We start from the raw sequence: 20,629 nt of genomic DNA, 5'->3' as shown, positions 1-20,629 counted from the left end.
GATGGCAAGGAGCAGAGATTGCTGATGACTTTGTACAAACTGCATCTGTCAGACCGGGCTGAAAACACCCCCAACACAGCCCTTGATTGCCTCCATTTGCTGCTTCCAAGAAGAAAGGCATTATTACATACCTGCTCCATGCCAAAAGCTCTGAAAAGCATTTGAGTTGTGCATTCCTACTCGTGTCCCTTTGTGTTCATTACTGCACAAGTGCCAGGCCACTGCTCTGATACTATTAAATTCTTGAGTGAGCAAAATGAGCAGGGGAAAAAAAAAATCCAAATGATTCTATTTTAGGCTGGTGAGTTGAAGTGGTTAGACAAGTTATCCCTTCCTCAAGCTTGGTCTCAATTTAAGACTGCCCATCATAGTGATTTCAGTGTGTGTGATCTATCTGTGTATTGAGACACAGAAAATAATATCCTGTGGATCTGGTCCTGGGCTGAAACAGGATAAACCAGGAGCCATGAAACAGCTGTGCTGCTTTCTGGGAATAATGATGCTCCTTGGGATGCTACCTTGAAGTGTAATTGTAGAGTCATGGAAGGGTTTGGTTTTGAGGGGATCCTAAAGGTCATCCAGTTCCAACTACCTGCCATGGGCAGGGACACCTCCCCCTAGACCAGCTTGCTCAAGGCCTCATCCAACCTGGCCTCCAACACCTCCAGGGCATGGGCATCCACAGCCTCCCTGGGCAACCTGTTCCAGTGTCTCACCACCCTCACTGTCAAGAATTTCTTCCCAATCTCCCCTCTTCTAGATGAAAGCCATTGCCCCTCGTCCTGTCACTACAAGCCCTTGTCAAAAGTCCCTCTTCAGCCTTCTTGTAGGCCCCCTTCAGGTACTGGAATCATCACAGGATCCACAGAATGGCTCAGGTTGGAAGAGACCTCAGCGATCACCTACTCCAACTCCTCTGTAGTAGGCAGGGGTGCCTGTCAAGTAGACTTGGTTTCCTCCCCAGCTATCCTGTAGCCCCCTTCAGGTACTGGAAGGCTGCTCCAAGGTCTCTCTGAAGCCTTCTCTTTTGCAGGCTGAACTGCACCAATTCTCTCAACTTGTTCCCAGAGCAGAGGTTCTCCAGCCCTCTGATCATCTTTGTAGCCTGCTCTGGACCCTTTCTAGCAGCTACATGTCCCCCATGCTGAGGGCTCCAGAACTGCAGGTAGTGTCTCAGCAGAGGTGAGGGGCAGAATCTTCTCCCTGTCCTGCTGCTCTCAGTGCTTTGGAAGCAGCCCAGCACATGGCTACCTTCTGGGCTGCAAGTTGCAGCTCTAAAGCCAGGGAAGGGCTGAACCTTTAAGCTGTATAACTCTCATTTGTTTTCATCAAAAATATTTTGGGGCTTGCCTTCTATGCTCTTCCTATAACAGAAATGATTATTCCTGTAATATTGACAGCTCATAATGCTGAGCAGAAGATGGAGTTGGCAACAGAAGAGAGCATGGAGTGTTTCTTAATCTGATTTCAGATGCTGCTGTACACTGTTAATCCATTTACAGCTCTACTGGAACTGTGAGGAAGAGCTGCAGGCTTGGTGTTATTCTTGCTCATGTCTGCTCTGCTGAGACCCCACCTCCAATACTGCATACAGTCCTGGTGTCCCCAGCAGAGGAAGGACACAGAGCTTTTGGAGAGAGTCCAGAGGAGGCCACAAAGATGATCCAAGGGCTGGAACACCTCTGCTATGAGGGCAGGCTGAGGGAGCTGGGGTTGTTTAACATGAAGAAGAAAAGACTCCAGGGGGACCTTAGCTGCTTTTCAATACCTGAAGGGAGCCTAGTGGAAGGCTGGAGAGGAACTTTTCATCAGGATGTCCAGAAGCAGGACAAAGGGGAATGGCTTGAAGCTGAGGGAGGTGTTTAAGTCCAGGTTGGATGAGGCCTTGGGATGATATCCCTAATACCAAGCTGTACCCAGCAGATACCAAGTGGGGTGGGAAAACTCTCTGGCTCTGAAAAAGAGGACTTAGAATTTTTCCCTCCAGATTTTTAGGCAAACTGGATGCCAGCATAGGCAGAAGGGCCTTTTTTCATTGGAAATGCAGTTTTCTACTTGGGGTCTTGGATGGCTTTATGGTCCATATTCAGCCTCAAAATAAATTCTGCTCTGGTTAATGTCTGCTCAGCATTGTCTCCAGAGGAGGCTCCACAAACTGTCTGAGCAGGCTGCTCCAGGGCTCCAGCACCCTCACAGCAAAGAAGTTTCTCCTCATAAAAGTGAAACCTCCTGGGTTCCATTTTTTGCCCTTTGTCCTATCACTGCACAGCAATGAAAAGAGCTCAGCCCTATCCTGTTGATCTCCAACCTTCAGGTACTGATCAGCATTGAGAAGATCCCCTCTCAGTCTGCTCATCTGCAGGCTCAAGAGCCCTAAGCCTCTCATCCTTTCCTCTTGAGAGATGCTCCAAGATCCTCAGCATCGAGGTCCTCAGTTGTACTCTCTTGACCTCCAGAGCCCAGAACTGGACACACTACTCCAGATGTGGCCTCACCAGAGTAGAGGGGAAGGAGAACTTCCCTTGACCTGTTGATGACACTCTTCTTCTTCTTAATAGAATAGAATAAACCAGGTTGGAAGAGACCCTCAAGATCATTGTGTCCAACCTATCATCCAACACCACCTAATCAACTAACCCATGGCACCAAGCACCCCATCCAGTCTCCTCCTAAACACCTCCAGTGATGGTGACTCCACCACCTCCCCGGGCAGCCCATTCCAATGGGCAATCACTCTCTCTGTATAGAACTTCTTCCTAACCTCCAGCCTAAACCTCCCCTGGTGCAGCCTGAGACTGTGTCCTCTTGTTCTGGTGCTGGTTGCCTGGGAGAAGAGCCCAACCTCTGCCTGTCCACAACCTCCCTTCAGGTAGTTGTAGACAGCAATAAGGTCACCCCTGAGTCTCCTCCTCTCCAGGCTAAGCAGCCCCAGCTCCCTCAGTCTCTCCTCATAGGGCTTGTGTTCCAAACCCCTCACCAACTTTGTTGCACCACAGAATACCATTTGCTTTCTTGGCACCAAGGGCACATTGCTGGCTGTTCAGCTTTAGTTTGTTTTAGCTTTATTTTAGCTTTAGATTCTTCAAAATCTGTAAAGGTTCACAGATTGCATTGGGTTGAAAGGGACCCTCAGAGGTTATCTTGTCCAACCCTCCTGCAGTCAGCAGGGACACCTCCAATTAGAGCAGGCTGCCCAGGGACACATCCACTCTGATCTTGAGTGTCTCCAGGGATGGAGCCTCAAACACATCTCTGGGCAGCCTTTACCATCTCATTGTGCAAAACTTCCTCCTGAAGTCCAACCTGAATCTGCCCTACTCCATGTTGAAACCATTGCCCTTTGTCCTGTCACCACAGGCTCTTCTAAACAGTCCCTCCCCAGCCTTCCTATAGGTCTCCTTCAGACACTAAAATGCAGCTCTAAGGTCTCCCCTCTCTTCTCCAGCCTGAACAGCCCCAGCTCTCACAGCCTGTCCCCAAAGCAGAACTACTCCAGCCCTCTGATCACCTTCATGGCTTGCTCTGGACCTGCTCCATCAGATCCATGCCCCTCTGGTGCTGGAAGCCCCATAGCCGGACACAGCATTGCAGGTGAGGTCTCACGCTTGAGAGCTTTGCCTTGGTCTCAAACTTCCCAAAGGCTTGTTGGGCAGTTGTTGGACCTCCTTGCAAGACTTGATTTGAAGCCATGCTCTGAATGCTTTGCTGATTGCAATGCAAATGTGCAGTAAGCCCCTAAGTTGGAGCCAGTGTTGTGATTACAAGTCACGACAGCACCACCAGATTGTTCAGTTTGTCACCAAATCCTCCCAAGTGACACAATTCAAGTCATAATCATGAGTATAATCCTGTGAGATGAAGTCATTTCATTGTACCACCTCCTTCTGCTTTCCTCTTGGCTTTGTTTTGATGCCAGATTGAGGAGCTGAGTGTTCCTCTGTACTCACCTTCAAAATGCTTTTTCTCTCTGTGCTAATTCTGGAGTTTAGTTTACATCCCTAAAAATACAGATGGATGGCTGTGCAGTGGGTGAGGGCTTTATTCATGATGGCATCCAAAGGGTGCCCAGATGGAGATGGGAGGCAAGTGGTGTCCCTCAAGAATCTGTATTGGGACTAATGCTGTTCAATATCCGGAGAAGTGGGCTGAGGAGAATCCAGTGAGGTTAAACAAGGCACAGTGCAAGGTCTGCACCTAGGTCAGGGCAACCCTTGACATCAATCCAGTCTGGGGGATGATGAGATTGAGAACAGCCCTGCAGAGAAGGACTTGGGGGTGCTGGTGAGTAAGAAGCTGGACATGAGCCAGTAGTGAACACTAGCAGCCCAGAAGGCCAATGGCAGCCTGGGCTGCATCAAAAGCAGCATGGCAGCAGATGGAGAGAGGTGATTCTGCCCCTCTGCTCTGCTGAGACCTCACCTGCAGTGCTGTGTCCAGCTGTGGAGCCCTCAACACAAGAGGGACATGGACCTACTTTAGAGGGTCCAGAGGAGGCCACTAAGGTAATCAGAGGGATGGAGAACCTGTGCTATAGGATAGGCTGGGAGAGTTGGTTCTCTTCAGCCTGGAGAAGGGAAGGCTCCTGGGAGACCTTAGAGCAGCCTTCCAATACCAGAAGGGGGCTACAGTACAGCTACATCTTTTGACAGGATGAGGAGTACTGTGTCCATTTCTGGGCCCCTCAGTTTAGGAAGGATGCTGACTTGCTGGAACGAGTCCAGAGAAGAGCAACAAAGTTGGTGAGGGGTTTGGAGCACAAGCCCTATGAGGAGAGGCTGAGGGAGCTGGGGTTGCTTAGCCTGGAGAATAGGAGACTCAGGGGTGACCTTATTACTCTCTACAACTACCTTAAGGGAGGTTGTAGACAGACGGATGTTGGTCTCTTCTCCCAGGCAGCCAGTACCAGAACAAGAGGACACAGTCTCAGGCTGTACCAGGGGAGGTTTAGGTTGGATGTCAGGAGGAAGTTCTATACAGTGAGAGTGATTGCCCATTGGAGTGGGCTGCCCGGGGAGGTGGTGGAGTCACCATCATTGGAGGCATTCAGGAGGAGACTTGATGGGGTGCTTGGTGCCGTGGTTTAGTTGATTAGGTGGTGTTGGATTGGTTGAGGGGTTGGACACGATGATCTTAAAGGTCTCTTCCAACCTGGTCTGGTCTGGTCTATTCTATTCTAAGATACACGCACATATATATAAAGCTATGAATATGTTGTGGTCATTGAGAAGTAGTATCAGGTGATGGTGTAGGAGGCTTTGAACAGATCACTGCAAAAGGAGTGACTGTAGTTGCTCTGCTGCAGAATTACACCACGCAGAGTGCAGCTGCTGGTGGGAACAAATGGAATAGTTCAAAGTGGAAATGGGTTTTTGACCAAATTAAACCTTTTTTGCAGTTTCAGGTATCTGACCCCTTCCTTGTGTGGAGCTTGCATTTTCCTGATGGTGACTGTTGTGACAATTAATTTTGCTGCTTCTTCCTAGTGTCAAGTGGTAGGAGGAACAGAAAGGAAGTGCCAGGGGAGGTGTAGGTTGGATATTAAGAAAAAACTTCTTGACTGAAAGTGGGAGGTGGTTGAATCCCCATCCCTGGAGGTGTTCCAAAGAGGCAGAGATGTGGTGCTGAGGGCTATGGGTTAGCATCAGCCTTGGCAGTTAGAGAGTGATTGAACTTACTCTAAAAGGGATTTTCCAACTGCAATGATTCCATGATTAATTCACTCTTCTCCAAATTTATAGGTTCAGAGAATGGCTAGAGTTGGATAATTGTTTTTAAAACACATCTTTCCCCTGCTGGATGGTTCCTGCCTACTCAGTCACTCTTCTGCAGAAACTATTCTTCCTCTGATCATCCAGGGCATTGGAACAGGCTGCCCAGGGATGTGGTGGAGTCACCATTGGAGTCACCATCCCTGGAGATGTTCAAGAATTATGTGGACATGGCACCTGGGCACACTGTTTAGTGAACATGGTGGTGTTGGGTTGATGGTTGGACTGGATGATCTTAGAGGGCTTTTCCAGCCCAAGCAGTGCTATGGCTCTGTATCTCCCTGTGCAAGGGCAGCTGAGTAAGCCAGGGAGCGCCTCGTGCCTGTCGGCCAGAGCCTGATGGCTCCGCGAGTCTCAGCAACTCAGATAAATCCCAGGCTGAGGCAATCGAAGACTGCAAGGGGATGTGTTTGTTGTCCTACTTTATTAGTTTTAATGCTGATTGAATTTGTGTGCTGGTGAGGCTAGCTGCAAGCTCAGCTTCCCAAGGCCTCTGCAACCAGTTTCAAAATGCTTGAGCCTCAAAATGCTTCAGTAACAGGATGAAGGGCAATGGAGGTAATTTCAATCACAGGAATTTCCACCTCAACATGAGAAGTAACTTCTATGGTGTCAGGGTGCTGGAGCCCTAGAGCAGGCTGCCCAGAGAGGTTATGGAGTCTCCTTTCTGAAGACTTTCAAGACCCACCTGGATGCATTCCTGTGTGACCTGCTCTAGGTGACCCTGCTTTGACAGGGGCATTGGACTGGATGATCTCTGGAGGTCACTTCCAACCCCTACTGCTCTGTTTGGAGTCACTGTAACTAAGCCTAGCAGAGCCTGTTTCTCAGAGCACTGAACTGGCAAATGTCTTCAGCCCCCAGGGGGGTTGGCTATGATGCTGCCTGGATAATGCTTGTGAAAGGCTTTTGCTGTGAAGGTGTTGGAGAGGAAGTAGGGAATCTTATGCAGCCCTCACTTGGTGTTTGTAAAGCTTGCCCAGGTAAACCTCTTGGTCTCCTCTCTTCCCTGCCCCTCCTGAGCACAGTGCTACCCCTGAGTGCTTGCTGGGTTAGCTCCTCCAGTCCTAACATGTGATGGTTTTCCCCAGAGGTTGACTTCACTGAAGCTGGATATGCACAAGTCTCTGTGCCTCAGGATGAACCAGGGAAGGTTTAGGTTGGATATGAGAAGCAACTCCTTGACTGGAACAGGCTGCTCTGGGAGGTGGTTGAGTCCCCATCCCTAGAGGTGATTCAGAGAGGCAGAGATGTGGTGCTGAAGGCCGTGGCTTAGCACCAGCCTTGGTAGAGTTAGAGAATGATTGGACTCAATGATCTTACAGGGCTTTTCCAACTGAAATAATGATCTGCAATCTGTAAGTGTTGCAGAGGGTCTTTGGCACTAGCCACAATTTATGCTGAGCTTCTTTTGTATGTGAGGGGCTTTTCACAGATTAATTCCTTGGTCCATCTGTCCATGCTGGAAGACCACAGAGTGTCCCTTTTAACCACAGATAAAGCAAGCAGCTGAGATTCCAAATGGGTCCCAATGCCATTGGTGTCCTGTGCTTTCTTGAACTGGGAATGACTCTAAATCAGCAGAGTCTTGATCATTGCCTTGAAAACTCAGGCTGTCCCCTGCTTTTTTTCCTGACTTTCTTTTGTCTGTTCAAAAATAAAGCAGCAAAGGGGTAAGGAATTGGCTGGATGGCTGCACTCAGAGAGCTGTGGTCAATGAAACAATGTCCAAATGGAGACCAGTGACAAGTGGAGTCCCTTGAGTCAGTACTGGGACCAGTGATGTTTAACATCTTTGTCAGCGACATGGATGGTGAGGTATTTTCAGCAAGTCTGAGAAGACACCAAGCTGTGTGGTGTGGGTGACACACTAGTGGGAAGGGATCTATCCAGAGGGACTTGGACAGGCTGGAGAGTTGGGCTCAAGCCAGCCTCATGAAGCTCAACAAGGCCAAGTGCAAGGTCCTGCACCTGCGTTGGGGCAGTCCCAAGCACAATTCCAGGCTGGGTGAGAGGTAGCTCAAGAGCAGCCTGGAGGAGAAGGGTATGGAACTGTTCAAGTGGGTCCAAAGGAGACCACAATGATGATAGGGGGCTGGAGAACCTCCCCTATGGGGACAGGCTGGGAGAATTTGGGCTATTCAGCCTGGAGAAGAAAGGGCTCCAGGGAGACCTTAGAGCAGCCTTTGAGTACCTAAAGGGGCTACAGGAGAGCTGGGGAGGGACTTTTGACAAGGGCAAGGGCTTTGAGCTGGAAGAGGGCAGACTGAGACTGGAGATTAGAAAGAAATTCTTGACAGTGAGGGTGGTGAAACAGTGGAACAGGTTGCCCAGGGAGGTTGTGGATTTCCCCTCCCTGGAGGTGTTCAAGGCCAGGTTGGATGAGGCCTTGAGCAAGCTGGTCTAGGGGGAGGTGTCCCTGCCCATGGCAGGGGGTTGGAGCTGGATGATCTTTGAGGTCCCTTCCAACCCAAACCCTTCTATGTTTCTATGAAAACAGTTTTGTTGATTTCCCCCCCCAATTCTGTGACCAAAGCTGTTACTTAGCAAACTTCTTTTCTTCTCTTGTCTGCACAGATTTAAATGTGAGAAGTGGCCTCATTTTCTCCCCCACTGCAGTTAAATACAGAAGTAATCACAATGATATTAAGAAAGAAAGAAAGTTGGGCAACTCCCTGCTGTTCAAATATGTTAATTGCAAACCATTGACATTCCAGACGTGCTATTTCTTACCGAGTTACAATTTCCTTGCTGCTGGAGTAAAACAATCAGTTGAAAATAAGCATAATATTATGGGATTTGCTGGTTATTCAAGAAATAAGAGCAGATTTGTGACTGTGTGAATGGAAGGTACCGGTGGTGTAGCTTGATAAGAGTGAGGGCCACTGGGTCTGTTAATGTTGTGGAGTTCTCTCTTGTGGTCTCCACAGTGCAGAATCTTGATCCAGGGTCCTTGCAGTCCTGTAACTCTGAATCACAGAATGGTAGGGGTTGGAAGGGACCTCTGGAGATCGTTGAGTTCAGCTTCCCTGCCAAAGCAGGGTTACCTAAAGAAATTCACACAGGAACGCATCCAGGAAGGTTTTGAATGTTTCCAGAGATGAAAACTCCATTGCCTCTCTGGGTAGCCTGTGCCAGTGCTCCATCATCCTGAAATTAAAAAGTTCCTCTGCATGTTTAGATGGAAATTCTTATGTTCCAGTTTGTGCCCATCAGCCCTTGTCCTGCCTCTGGGCACCACTGAGCAAAGCCTAGATCCAGCCTTTTAAGTACTGATCGGATCAGCATTGATGAGATCCCCCCCGGCTGCTCTTTTTCAGATGAAAGATCCCCAATTCTCAATCTTTCCTCATTACAGAGGTGTTTCAGTCCCCTCAACATCTTTGTTGCCCTTTGCTGTACCCACTCCAGCAAGTTTCTGTCCTTCTTGAGCTGGGTATTCCAGAACTGGACACAATATTCCAGATGTGGCTTTACCAGGGCCAAGTAGAGAAGAACCTCCTGCAACCTACTGGCCATACTCTTTTTAATGCACCTCAGGATGCCACTGGCCTTCTTGCTCACAGAGACAAATTGCTGGCTTATGGTAAGCCTGTACCATCCTCCTGACACCCAGCCTTTATGTATTGATCAGCATTGATGAGGTCCCCCCTCAGGCTGCTCTTGTCTAGACTAAAAAGCCACAATTCTCTCAAGTCAGTAGCCTTGACCTACAGTGCATCTGGAGAAAGATCTCTTCTTTGATTTAGCCTTGCTTGTCTGATGAGACCTTTCATAGATTGTGTCTTGAGCAATATGGTCTAGTGGGAGGTGTCTCTGCCCATGGCAGGGGGCTGGACCTAGATGATCTTTAAGGTCCCTTCCAAACTCAAACCATTCTGTGATTCAGTCCTGGCTCAGCAGCAGCTTCAGTGCAAGTGAAAGCATCATGCCTGCAAAGCCAAGTACCTTGCAGCATCTCAGAATCCTGCATCTCTGAGCAGAGGAGACTTCACTTAAGTCACCTGTGTGCTTGGGTGACCTTGACTCCAGCTACTTCAGTCCACACAAACATGAACATTCCCCTTGTGTGTGTGTGTGACTGGTAGAATTCTTCAGGTCTGGTCCTCCATCATCTACACCTGAGGCAAGGGAAAGCTGTGGAGATGCAAGAGCAGATGTTTGTGCCCTTCCCCTCACTGGCTTACTCCATTCCTTGGGTGGCCCATTTCTTCTCCTGCTTCCTGTTTGAGGTGTTTGTGTGCACAGTAAGTTATGGATGAGAGCAGCCATTATTGCAGAGCTTTATGTATGATGTACTGTGTGGGCAGCTCCTCAATGTTAGAGGGCTATTTCTTCAGCTGTTTCCCTACAAGTGGCTATGTGTTTCAGAAAGAAGGAAGATGTCAGTTAAGCCTAGAAGTGCTGGTTCCCATGCTCATGAGCTCTTTCTCTGATAATTGCACTGGTTTAAAGTGCATTCTTTCATCCTTTTCCTTTTAGACTTCAACTTTGTGCAGCATGCGTCCAGTTTCACTGAAAGAGCCTGAAGCGAAGGAGAGAAAGATGGAAAGGAAATTGATTTCATGGTGTAACTGCTAAAGAATGAAGAGATTGGGGCTGTAATTTCATGTTTGTGTGAAGTGGTCAGTGAGTCCAGTTTGCAGAATGAGTGCAGGCATAGCTAATTAGTGACAGAATCATAGAATGGATTGGGTTGGAAGAAACCTCTGAAAGTCATCCAGTTCAACACTCCTGCAGTCAGCAGGGACAGCCTCCACTACAGCAGATTGCTCAGAGCCTTGTCCAGCCTGACCTTGAATGTCATCTCTAGTTCCTGTGCATTTCCTCCTGGGAATTCCTAGACTTAAAACTTTTTTCTAACTAGAAATTCAGGCAGCAGACAAGGATAATCTTGCTGAGCAGTAAAAGGTTCTTGCTGCAATTCACAGAATGGTTTGAGACCATCCAGTTCCAACTCCCCTGCCATGGGCAGGGATGCCTCTCAACTAGACTTGTTTGGCCAAGGCCTCATCCAATCTGGCCTCCAAACCATATCCTGGGCTGCAGCAAGAGGAGTGAGGCCAAAAGGGCAAGAGAGGGGATTCTGTGCCTTTACTCTGACCCCACCTCCAATACTGCATCCTGTTCTGGTGTCCCTAGCGTAAGAAGGACACAGAGTTGTTGGAGTGAGTCCAGAGGAGGCCAGAAAGATGATCCAGGGGCTGGAGCACCTCTGCTGTGAGGATAGGCTGAGGGAGCTGGGCTTGTTCAGCCTGGAGAGAAGACTGCTGGCCACACCGTTTCTGATGCAGCACAGGATGTTATTTACATTCTGTTCTCTTCAAAACTACTTAGTTTCAATTCCTGGATCTTTTTTTGGTTAGATGAAGAGCAATCTAATAACATGTAGGTGTCACAGCACTGCTATCCAGTTAGCTCATGGTTTAGCTACCTGTGTATCTCTCCCTGCCTCCTAAGGTTAGGTAAATAGGTTTTTCAGTTTCTTCTGATCACTTAAGCAGCTCTCCTAGACTTGGTGTCCTCACAGCTGGCTGCTGAAGCAGCAGTTACATTTGCACTGCAGACAGCTCAGTATTTAGCAGACCATTGTATTTCCTTTCTTTCCCCTGGCTTGTTGATGTTCACTTGGTTTTTCAGTGATTGTCAGATGCTGGAGGAGGGCTGGGGTAGCAGGAGGGTGCAGGTGAGGAAAAAAAAGCTGATGAAGTATGGAATGTCTCCAGCAATGCATCTTTTCTGAGAGGGTTAGTATATCGAACATCCATCACTAACAAATGAGCACATAGACTTGTGCAAGGCATTTGACACTGTCCCACATGCTGTCCTTGTCTCTGAGGTGGAGAGACATGGACTTGATAGATGGACCACTCAGTGGATAAGAAACTGGCTGAATGGTTGCACTCAGAGAGTTGTGGTCAGTGTCTCAATGTCCAGATGGAGACCAGTGACAAGTAGAGTTTCTCAGGGATATGCCCTTGGTCCAGTGCTCTTTAACATCTTTGTCAGCAACATGGGCAGTGGCACTGAGGCACCCGCAGCAGGTTTGCTGATGATGCCAAGCTGTGTGGTGCTCTGAACTCACTTGAGAGCAGGGATCCATCCAGAAGGATCTTGGCAGGCTTGCTGAACTTCCTGCAGTTAGCACTGGCTCGCTTCTCAAGTCACAGTGCAAGGTCCTGCATCTACCAGCTCCAGGCACAAATCCAGGCTCGGTGCAGAGTGAGTTGAGAGCAGCCCTGAAGAGACTTGGGGGTGCTGGGTGCTAAGATGCTCCCCATGAGCTAGCAGTGCCCTCATGCAGCCCAGAAGGTAGTTGTGTGCTGGGCTGCAGCAAGAGGAGTGTGGCCAGCAGGGCAAGAGAGGGGTTCTGCCCCTTTCCTCTGCTCTGCTGAGGCCCCACCTCCATTACTGAATACTACATCCTGTTCTGGTGTCCCCAGCATAAGAAGAGCACAGAGCTGTTGGGGAGAGTTCTTAGGAGGGCCAAAAGATGATCCAATGGCTGGAACACCTCTGCTATGAGGGTAAGCTGAGGGAGCTGGGGTTGTTTCTTTTAACATGTAAAACTCCCCTGGTGCAAGTTGAAGCCTTTTTTTCTTAATCCTGTCACTTGTTTCTAGGGAGAAGAGACCAACCCCCACCTCACTTCAATCTCCTTTCAGGGAGTTGTAGAGAGGACTTCCCTCAGTCTCTTCTTTTTCAGGCTAAACACCCCTAGGTTCCTCAGCTGCTCGTCATCAGCTCTGTTCTCCAGACCCTTCACCAGTTTTGTTGTCCTTCTCTGGATCTTCTCCAGCCCCTCAATGTTCTTCTCCTAGTAAGGGCCCAAAATTGAATGCAGGATGCAAAATGCAGCCTCCCCAGTGCTGAGTGCAGGTGCTGTGACACTCTTTGTCGCACAAAGCGCTGAGAGCACCCCAGGGCTCTGGGCAATCTGGTCTAGTGGAGGATGTCTCTACTCAGTGCAGGAAGGTTGGGACTGGATGACCTTTTGAGGTCCCTTCCAACCCAGATCATTCTATGATCCTATGAAAAAAGTGATAGTTAGATATGAAAAATGTCCTGCTCCATTCTGAGGTGATGGAAGGAAAGCAAGCTCAGGCTCAGTCTGGTGGTGCTGGGAACAGCATTCCACCTGCCTGACAAATGGGGGAAGTGGGTTTTGTATAGAGTTCAGCTCCCGCAGCCTGCTTTGTTTTTGGTGACAGCTGTAAGGTGCTCAGCATGCAGCAATCAGCAAATCTGAGTTTTCACTTTTCTTCCTGCTAACTTCACATATTCAAGAGGTGGCAAATGGAGCTGTTAAGAGGAGGTGCAATAAATTGCATGGTGCATGTGCCTGCTGTGCACGCCAGTTCCCACAAGAGAGGCTGCACAGGCAGAGTAGCCTTCTCATTCTGATTTTCCGCCCCCCCCTTCTGGCTGACTGTATTGGAAATGCAAAAAAAAAAGAGGGAAAAAAAAAAAAAAGAGAAATGTGCCTGGTGTGGGGGCTGCTGCTACTGCTTCTGGCACGGCCAAAGGCTGACTTCAGATGGCCCCCGTTGCTGTGCTGTGTCATTAATGCAGCTCACAGCGGCTGGGCTGAGAGAGGACTTCAGTGTTTATTAGGGGAATATAATCATTTAAGCCTGAATAAGCTTCAAAGCTCTAATGTGGCTGTTTGGCCAACAGAAATGAGATGTAAATTTGTGCTGAATAGCTGCTGATTACAGAAAGATGATTAATGGGAAGATTTAAAATTGATTTATGTGTGCAGTTGTCAGGGCCTTCAGCCATCAATGGAATATTAGGGCTGTGAAAAGCTTTGGGGAGATTAGAGACCAGGGGAGCAGAGGCAAAATAATGCAGCTGCTCAAGGGTCTGATATGGTGAATGGGGCCATCTATAATCAAGGCAAATTTGGGGTATGCCTGGAGAGATTGGCCTTTGCCAGCACAGCACACGGACAGTTACGTGGCTTTGCCTGAAATAGCAGACACCTGAGAAGTTCAGTCTGGTTTCTTTTCATTAAACGCACCTTAGTCCTGCTTTATGTGCTTTAAATGCACCTCAATCTGGTTTCTTTTCATTAAATGTACCTTTTGATGAAGTTTTCCTTTCTCTTTTACTGAAAACTCTTAAAAAGAAATATTTCCTCACTTTCAGCAAATTAGGTGTTCAAGAAATGTGTGGACATGGCTCTTCAGGACCTGGTTTAATGGCTATGGTGCTGTTGGGCTGATGGTTGGACTGGGTCATCTTAGAGTGCTTTTCCACCCCAAACAATTCTCTGAGCCTAGGCAGCTGAGGACAATAATAAGTGATTTATTTGAATTAAAAATAAATGGAGCGGTTTGTGTTATTCTCATTGTAGCAAGTCATGAAATTCTTTTGGTTCATAGATTCATAGAATGGTTTAGGTTGGAAAGAATCATGAAGGTCATCCAATTCCAGCTCCCCTGCCATGGGCAGCAATGCCTTCCACTAGACCAGGTCATGCTTGACAAGTCTCTGAGCAACCTGATCTAGTGGAAGGTGTCCCTGCTGAGTGCAGGGGTCTTGGACTGGATGATATTTGGGGGCTCCTTCTACCCCAAACCATTCTATAATTCTATGAGCAGCATGGACAGTATCCCAGAAGCTTTGAAGAAGCCAAGAATTTCCTTGTAGGCTGCCCAGGGAGATGGTTGAGGTCCCTTCCCTGGAGATATTCAAGGTGAGGCTTGTCAAGGCCCTGAGCAGCCTGGTCCAGTTGGGGATGTCCCTGCTGACTGCAGGGAGGTCAGACTAGACATCCTTGGGAGGCCCCTTCCAGCCTGGACTACTCTATGACTCCAAAATCTTTGCCATGCTGTGAGTCCTTCTGCAGATCCAGTTCTGCTGGACTCTCGGTGTTCAAACCATGCGATGCCAGTGCCGTTTGTTCTGGCACTTGTGAGATTGTTCTGCACGGAGTGTTACATGATTCAGGGAAAAGTGATTTAATAGTCTTGTGTTCCTTCATTGCCGTTTTCATGCTCATCTGCCTTGTCTTCCCCTCAATTGCTGGATGGTGATTAGAAATGGATGCTGCTGTGAAAAAGATGCTGTTTAACATCTCTGTCAGCAACAGGGGCAGTGGGATTGAGGCACTCTTAGCCCGTTTGAGATGACAGCTAGCTGTGTGGTGTGGTTGATACACTGGAGGTGGGCTCAAGCCCACCTCATGAACTTCAACAAGGTCCTGCATCTGGGTCAGGGCAGTCCCAAGCACAAATACAGCCTGGGTGAGAAGTGGCTCAAGAACAGTCTCAAGGAGAAAGACTTGTGTGTGTCAGTTGGTGACAAACTCACCATGAGGCAGCAATGGTCACTGGCAGCCAAGAAGGCAGCCCCGTGCTGGGCTGCATCCAAAGCAGTGAGAGCAGCAGGACAGGAAGGGGATTCTGCCTCTCTGCTCTGCTGAGACCCCACCTGCAGCACTGCATCCAGTTCTGGTGCCCCCAGCACATGAAGGACATGGAGCTCCTGGAACAGGTCCAGAGAAGGCCAAAAAGATGACCAGAGGGCTGGAGAACCTCTGTTATGGGGACAGGCTGAAAGTGTTGGGGTGGTTCAACCTAGGAAAGAGAAGGCTCCAGGGAGACCTTAGAGCAGCCTTCCAGTACCTAAAGAAGACTACAGGAGAGCTGGGGAGGGACTTTGGCAAGGGCTTATAGGGACAGGATGAGGGGCAATGGTTTTGAGCTGGAAGAGGGGAGATTCACTCTTGAGAGTGAGGGTGGTGAGACACTGGAACAAGTTGCCTGGGGAGGTTGTGGATGTCCCCTCCCTAGAGATGTTCAAGGCCAGGTCGGATGAGGCCTTGAGCAACCTGGTCTAGTGGGAGGTGTCACTGCCATGGCAGTGGGGTTGGAAGTGGATGACCGTTGAGGTCTCTTCCAACTCAAACCATTCTCTGAGTCTGTGAATGCAGATGGACAGAGAATTTCAAACATTTGCACACACAAAAAAGCCACAGGATTGTGGGGAACAGGAGGGGTTTGCAAATACCCCATGGCTATGCTCCGTGCAGTGGTCAGAGCAGTCTCTGATTAGAGATGTTGGAGAGGGGCTCTGCTGCTCCTTTTCAATTTGCTTGTGCTCACCTCCAGCTGGGTTCTCCTGCCATTTGCATTCTGCTGCTGACACCTTTCATTGATCATGCAAATGATCAAAGTCTGAGCAAAACTTCCGTCCCATCCTCATTTCTCTTCCCTTTGCACCTTCGTGTGTAGCACTGCACGGTCCGAGGTGACTTTGTCCTGTTGTCTCTTCATTTTTCAACAGCTTGGATCATGCAGCTCTTTGAACAGGCAATAAATTCAGTCATGTACATTTCATATATATTTCATCAGAAGCATGCACTGAAATCTATTTCTTCAACTTTTAATTGCTCTTCTCTCTCAAAGTCATAGATTCATAGAATCCTTTTGGTTGGAGAAGTCCTTTAAGATCATCCAGTGCAACCATTCGCTAACTCTACCAAGGATGGTGCTAAACTGTGGCCTGCAGCACCACATCTCTGCCTCCAGGGATGGGTGTTCATCCACCTCCCTGAACAACCTGTTGCAGGCTTTGAGAACCCTTTCAGTCAAGAGGTTTTTTCTAAAATCCAACCTAAACCTCCTCTGGCACAAAACTTACCTGCTTCAGTTTCAATCCCCTCTCACCTTATCACCACAGGCCTTCTAATCAGTCCCTCCCCAGCTTTCCTGTAGGTCCCCTTCCAATACTGAAATGCAGCTCTAAGGTCTCTCTTCTCCATGCTCAACAGCCCTGTTTTTTTTCAGTCTGTCCCCATAGCAAAGGTTCTGCAGCCCTCTGATCGTCTTTGTGGGCTCTTCTGGACCCGCTCCATCAGGTCCATGTCTCTCTTGTGCTGGGGCCCCTGAGCTGGATGTAGCACTGTAGGTGAGATCTTATCAGAGCAGAGAGGCAGAATTGCCTCTTTCCTCTGCTGGTCATGCTGCTTTTGATGCAGCCCAGGATGCCATTGGCCTTCTGGGGTTCAAGTGCCCATTGCTGGCTCATATCCAACTCCTTGTCTACCAAACTACCCAACTTAGTAGAGCTGGAGAATGGCTGGACTTTATGATCTAAAAGATCTTTTCCAACAGAAACAATTCTATAATCCAAAACTTCTTTTATTGAAGACTGAACCACCCCTAGGCAAAGGAAAGATTGTCCTTTAGTCACACAGCTCTGGAGCTGAATGTCTGAGCCATGCTGTACATGGCAGGAGGTGTTGATAAAACTTGGCAGGCTTTGAAGGAGCTGAATTTCGGGACTGGCCTGTCTGTGAGTGGTGGATGGAAGAGGCGAGATGGTGATACAGCCTATTTTACAGCAGGCACAGCCCTGCAAAACCCTCTGCAGTGCAGAGGCAAAAAAAGGAATGCTTAGTGCTCTGCCTGGCTTTCACTGGAGATGTAGCCTTAGGTGACCTCGCTGAAGTCACTGAGACAGTGCAGAGGAGAGCCTGCTTATTATTTGCATTAGTTCTGTGATAGGAGAGCAGGTGGAAAGCCAGCAGGCAGCTAAAAAAAGAAAACAACCAAGATTTTGGGCTTTGTGATGGGAGCAGAGCAGCAAAGGGAATGGGAGAAGCAGGCTGCCAGATGAAGCTGAGGAGCGTTAGGGAGCGTGTGTATGGGAGGGGGCTGGAGGCCACTGATTGGCAGCCAGGTCTTAACACCAGCTGCATATAAGGAAATCAAAGAGACTGCCCAAATCTTCCTGGGATGGAAGACAGGAGAAATGGCAGAGAGCTGGATCCTGGGCTGGGCTGTCCTTCTGGAAGGGCAGCAGGGCTCCTCTTCTGACTTGGATTGGGGATTGCATAATCCCATGGTGAGCTCTCTGCTGCACTTTGTGCTCTTGCTGGGTTTAGCAGCAGGTTTTGGGGGTAAGATTACCCTCTGCTGGCTGTGGGCCAGGCTTTCAATGCTGGAATCAGTTTTGGGCCCCTCACTACATGAAGGACCTAGAGGGGCTGGAGCATATCCAGAGAAGGTTCAACAAAGATGGTGAAGGGTCTTGAGAACAGGTCCTCTGAGGAGTCACCAAGGAAACTGGGGTTATTTAGACTGGAGAGGAGGAGGCTGAGGGGAGACCTACAACTCCCTAAAAGGAGGTTGGAACCAGTTGGGGGTTGTGCAAAGGTGGACTTGTCAGTGCTGGATTAGACTTTGATCTTAAAGGTCTTTTCCAGCATAAACCATTCTATGTGGGGTATCTCAGATGCTTTCACTCATTCAAAGCCTGGGATCTGTGCCCAAAAGGGGAAAAAAAAAAAAGAAAAAAGGTGAAAATGCATAAATGCATTCTCAATATTGCTTTTTTGTGCCAGCAGATACCAGAATTAATTTGCACATGATGCTGAGCTCCATGTGGTGGGGTGGAAAATTAAATAGGAAAGGATGGAGGCTTCTTGTACCCAGGCAGTCTGTGAAATGAGTGGTGGGAACAGCAGCAGGTTGCATGACACAGAGATGTTGCTCTCTACAACTCCCTGAAAGGAGGTTACAGTGCAGTGGGGGGTGGTCTCTTCTCCCTAGGATCAAGGCATCGAAGGAGACCTCAAGTTGCACCAGGGGAGGTTTAGGTTGGATTTTAGAGGCAACTTCTTGACTGAAAGGGTTCTCAAAGCCTGACACAGGCTGCCCAGGGAGGTGATTGAATCCCCATCCCTAGAGTTGTTTCCAAGAGGCAGAGGTGTGGTGCTCAGGGCCTTGGGTTAGCAGCAGTCTTGGCAGAGCTAGAGAATGGTTGGACTGGATGATCTTGAAGGGCTTTGCCAACCTAAACGAGTCTATGATTCTGTGGTCCGAGGAGGGAAGGAGTCCAGCTGGGAAGGCTCCAGGTAAATCTTAAGCTCCCTTTTGCCCTTTAAGACTCCTAGTATTTTGCTAACAGCATAATTTTGCCTTCAGCAGTGCCAGGTTGTGTGGGATGAGCAATTATGTGGTTCTGTGACACAGTACTTGGGGACATGGTTTAATGGCCATGGTGGTGTTGGGTTGATGCTTGGACTTGATGATCTTAGGGGCTTTTCCAACCAAAACAATTCAATGTTTCTATGAAAGAGGCTTGAAATTTCCACACCTTCTTTTGCAGACACTAAAGAGTTGAACTGAGTTACTGAAAACCAGTAACAGAAATTCTCCTTGCTAAAAAAAAAAAGAAAAAAAGAATGCTTCCTGCAAACCAAATAAACAAAAGCTTTGAAATGCTCATCCCTGCTGTCAGTATTTGTTTTTGTGGAGCAGCAGCTTTTTTGTGTGTGTGCGCTGTGCTGTGGTAGCAAATTGCAGTCCTGGAATCCTGGGGATTAGAAAGAAGGCTGAGTATCAAGACAGCTGGTGAATGTGGTTTAAAATTGTCCATTTAACCCAAGGCCACTCCACTGAGTGCTTTTTGAGCTCTTGGAGTTGTAGTTAGATGTGTGAGATCTTGGGCCTCTCTCTAGGCAGCCAGCCTGCATGAATTGCATGCTTCCTATTGATGGAGCTGAGTGCAACCTTTAGCTTCTGTTAACTCACCAGCAGCAGTTTGCTGGAAATCCCTGATTCAGAAATAGGTCTCCTATAAATAATTTAACACCAGGCCATTGGAATGCATTTGTGTTTCTCTTCTTAGGGCTCTAAAAGACAGAGGGAGAGCATTTAGCGCAAATCAACACCTGCATTTTTGTTTTAATCCTGCAGATGGGGTTGATTTATACCTAAGAAATGGGGTGCTGCAGAGAGGCATTCTGACATTGCACAGATTTTGCTTGTACTTGGTTTTTCCCATGCCCGTATTTTCAGCTGGGTGCTGTCTCTTTAAGCTGGTGAGTTTTCTTTTCCAGTAACCATCAGGTGCTGCCTTCCATCCTGTACTCTGTATTCCTTTTTTGGTCAACATGACCCTGCTTTAGCTTGGAGGTTGGACTCGGTGTTCTCCAGAGGTCCTTTCCAGCCCCTACCATTCTGTGGCATCCTTGTCTGATGTCTCTAGTGGGACCAGGCAGAAGGTGTGTTGACTCATGCTCCCATCCCCTGCTTGGGGAGGGATGTAAAAGCAGAAGGGGGCAGCTGCCTGAAGTCTCTGGGGAGAGGCAGCTTTGTCTGAAGAGAATGGGGATAAGGACCTGGGTGTGCTGATGGACAGCAGACTGACCGTGAGCCAGCAATGTGCCCTTGTGGCCGAGAAGGCCAATGGCATCCTGGGGTGCATCAAGAGCAATGTGGGCCGCAGGTCAAGGGAGATTCTCCTTCCTCTCTACTCTGGCTTGGTGAGGCCACAGCTGGAGTGTTGTGTCCTATTCTGGGCTCCAGTTCTGGACTTACTGGAGAAGCAAAGGGCCGCAAAGATGATGAGGGGTCTGGAACATTGCTGTCTTGAGGAAAGACTGAAAGAATTGAGGTGGTTTCCTCTGGAGAAGAGCAACCTGAGGGGAGATCTCATCAATGCTGATCAGTAATTAGAAGGGTGGGTGTCAGGAGGGTGGGACCAGGCTTTGTTCAGTGGTGCCCAGTGACAGGACAGGGGTTAACAGGCACAAATTTGAACATCAGAAGTTCCGTCTAAAGATGAGGAGGAACTTCTTTAATTTAAGGGTACTGGAGTCCTGGAGCAGTCTGACCAGAGAAGTGGTGTAGTCTCCATCTACAGAGACATTCAAAACCCACCTGGATGTGTTCCTGTGTGACTTTCTTTAGGTGAATCTGGCAGGGGGATTGGACTTGATGTTCTCCAGAAGTCCTTTCCAACCACTACCATGCTGGGATTATTTATTTTCCCCATTCTATGTCAGTCTTTCTGAAGCTCAAGGCCCTCTTAGATGGGAAAGCTGAGATTTTGTGGGAGCTGTG

At 48.5% G+C, this 20,629-nt stretch overlaps 1 protein-coding gene across 9 annotated transcripts in view; it reads left to right on the top strand.

Annotated features, from left to right (window-relative positions):
• Positions 1-20,629, top strand: part of EPHA5 (EPH receptor A5) — a 218,403-nt gene that overhangs the window by 24,062 nt on the left and 173,712 nt on the right. The gene's annotated exons all lie outside the window — the stretch shown is intronic.

This window comes from Dryobates pubescens, chromosome 1, assembly GCF_014839835.1.
Source record: "Dryobates pubescens isolate bDryPub1 chromosome 1, bDryPub1.pri, whole genome shotgun sequence".
Taxonomy (NCBI): domain Eukaryota; kingdom Metazoa; phylum Chordata; class Aves; order Piciformes; family Picidae; genus Dryobates; species Dryobates pubescens.
Note: the sequence above shows the minus strand (reverse complement) of the source record. Positions and strands in the feature narration are given on the sequence as shown.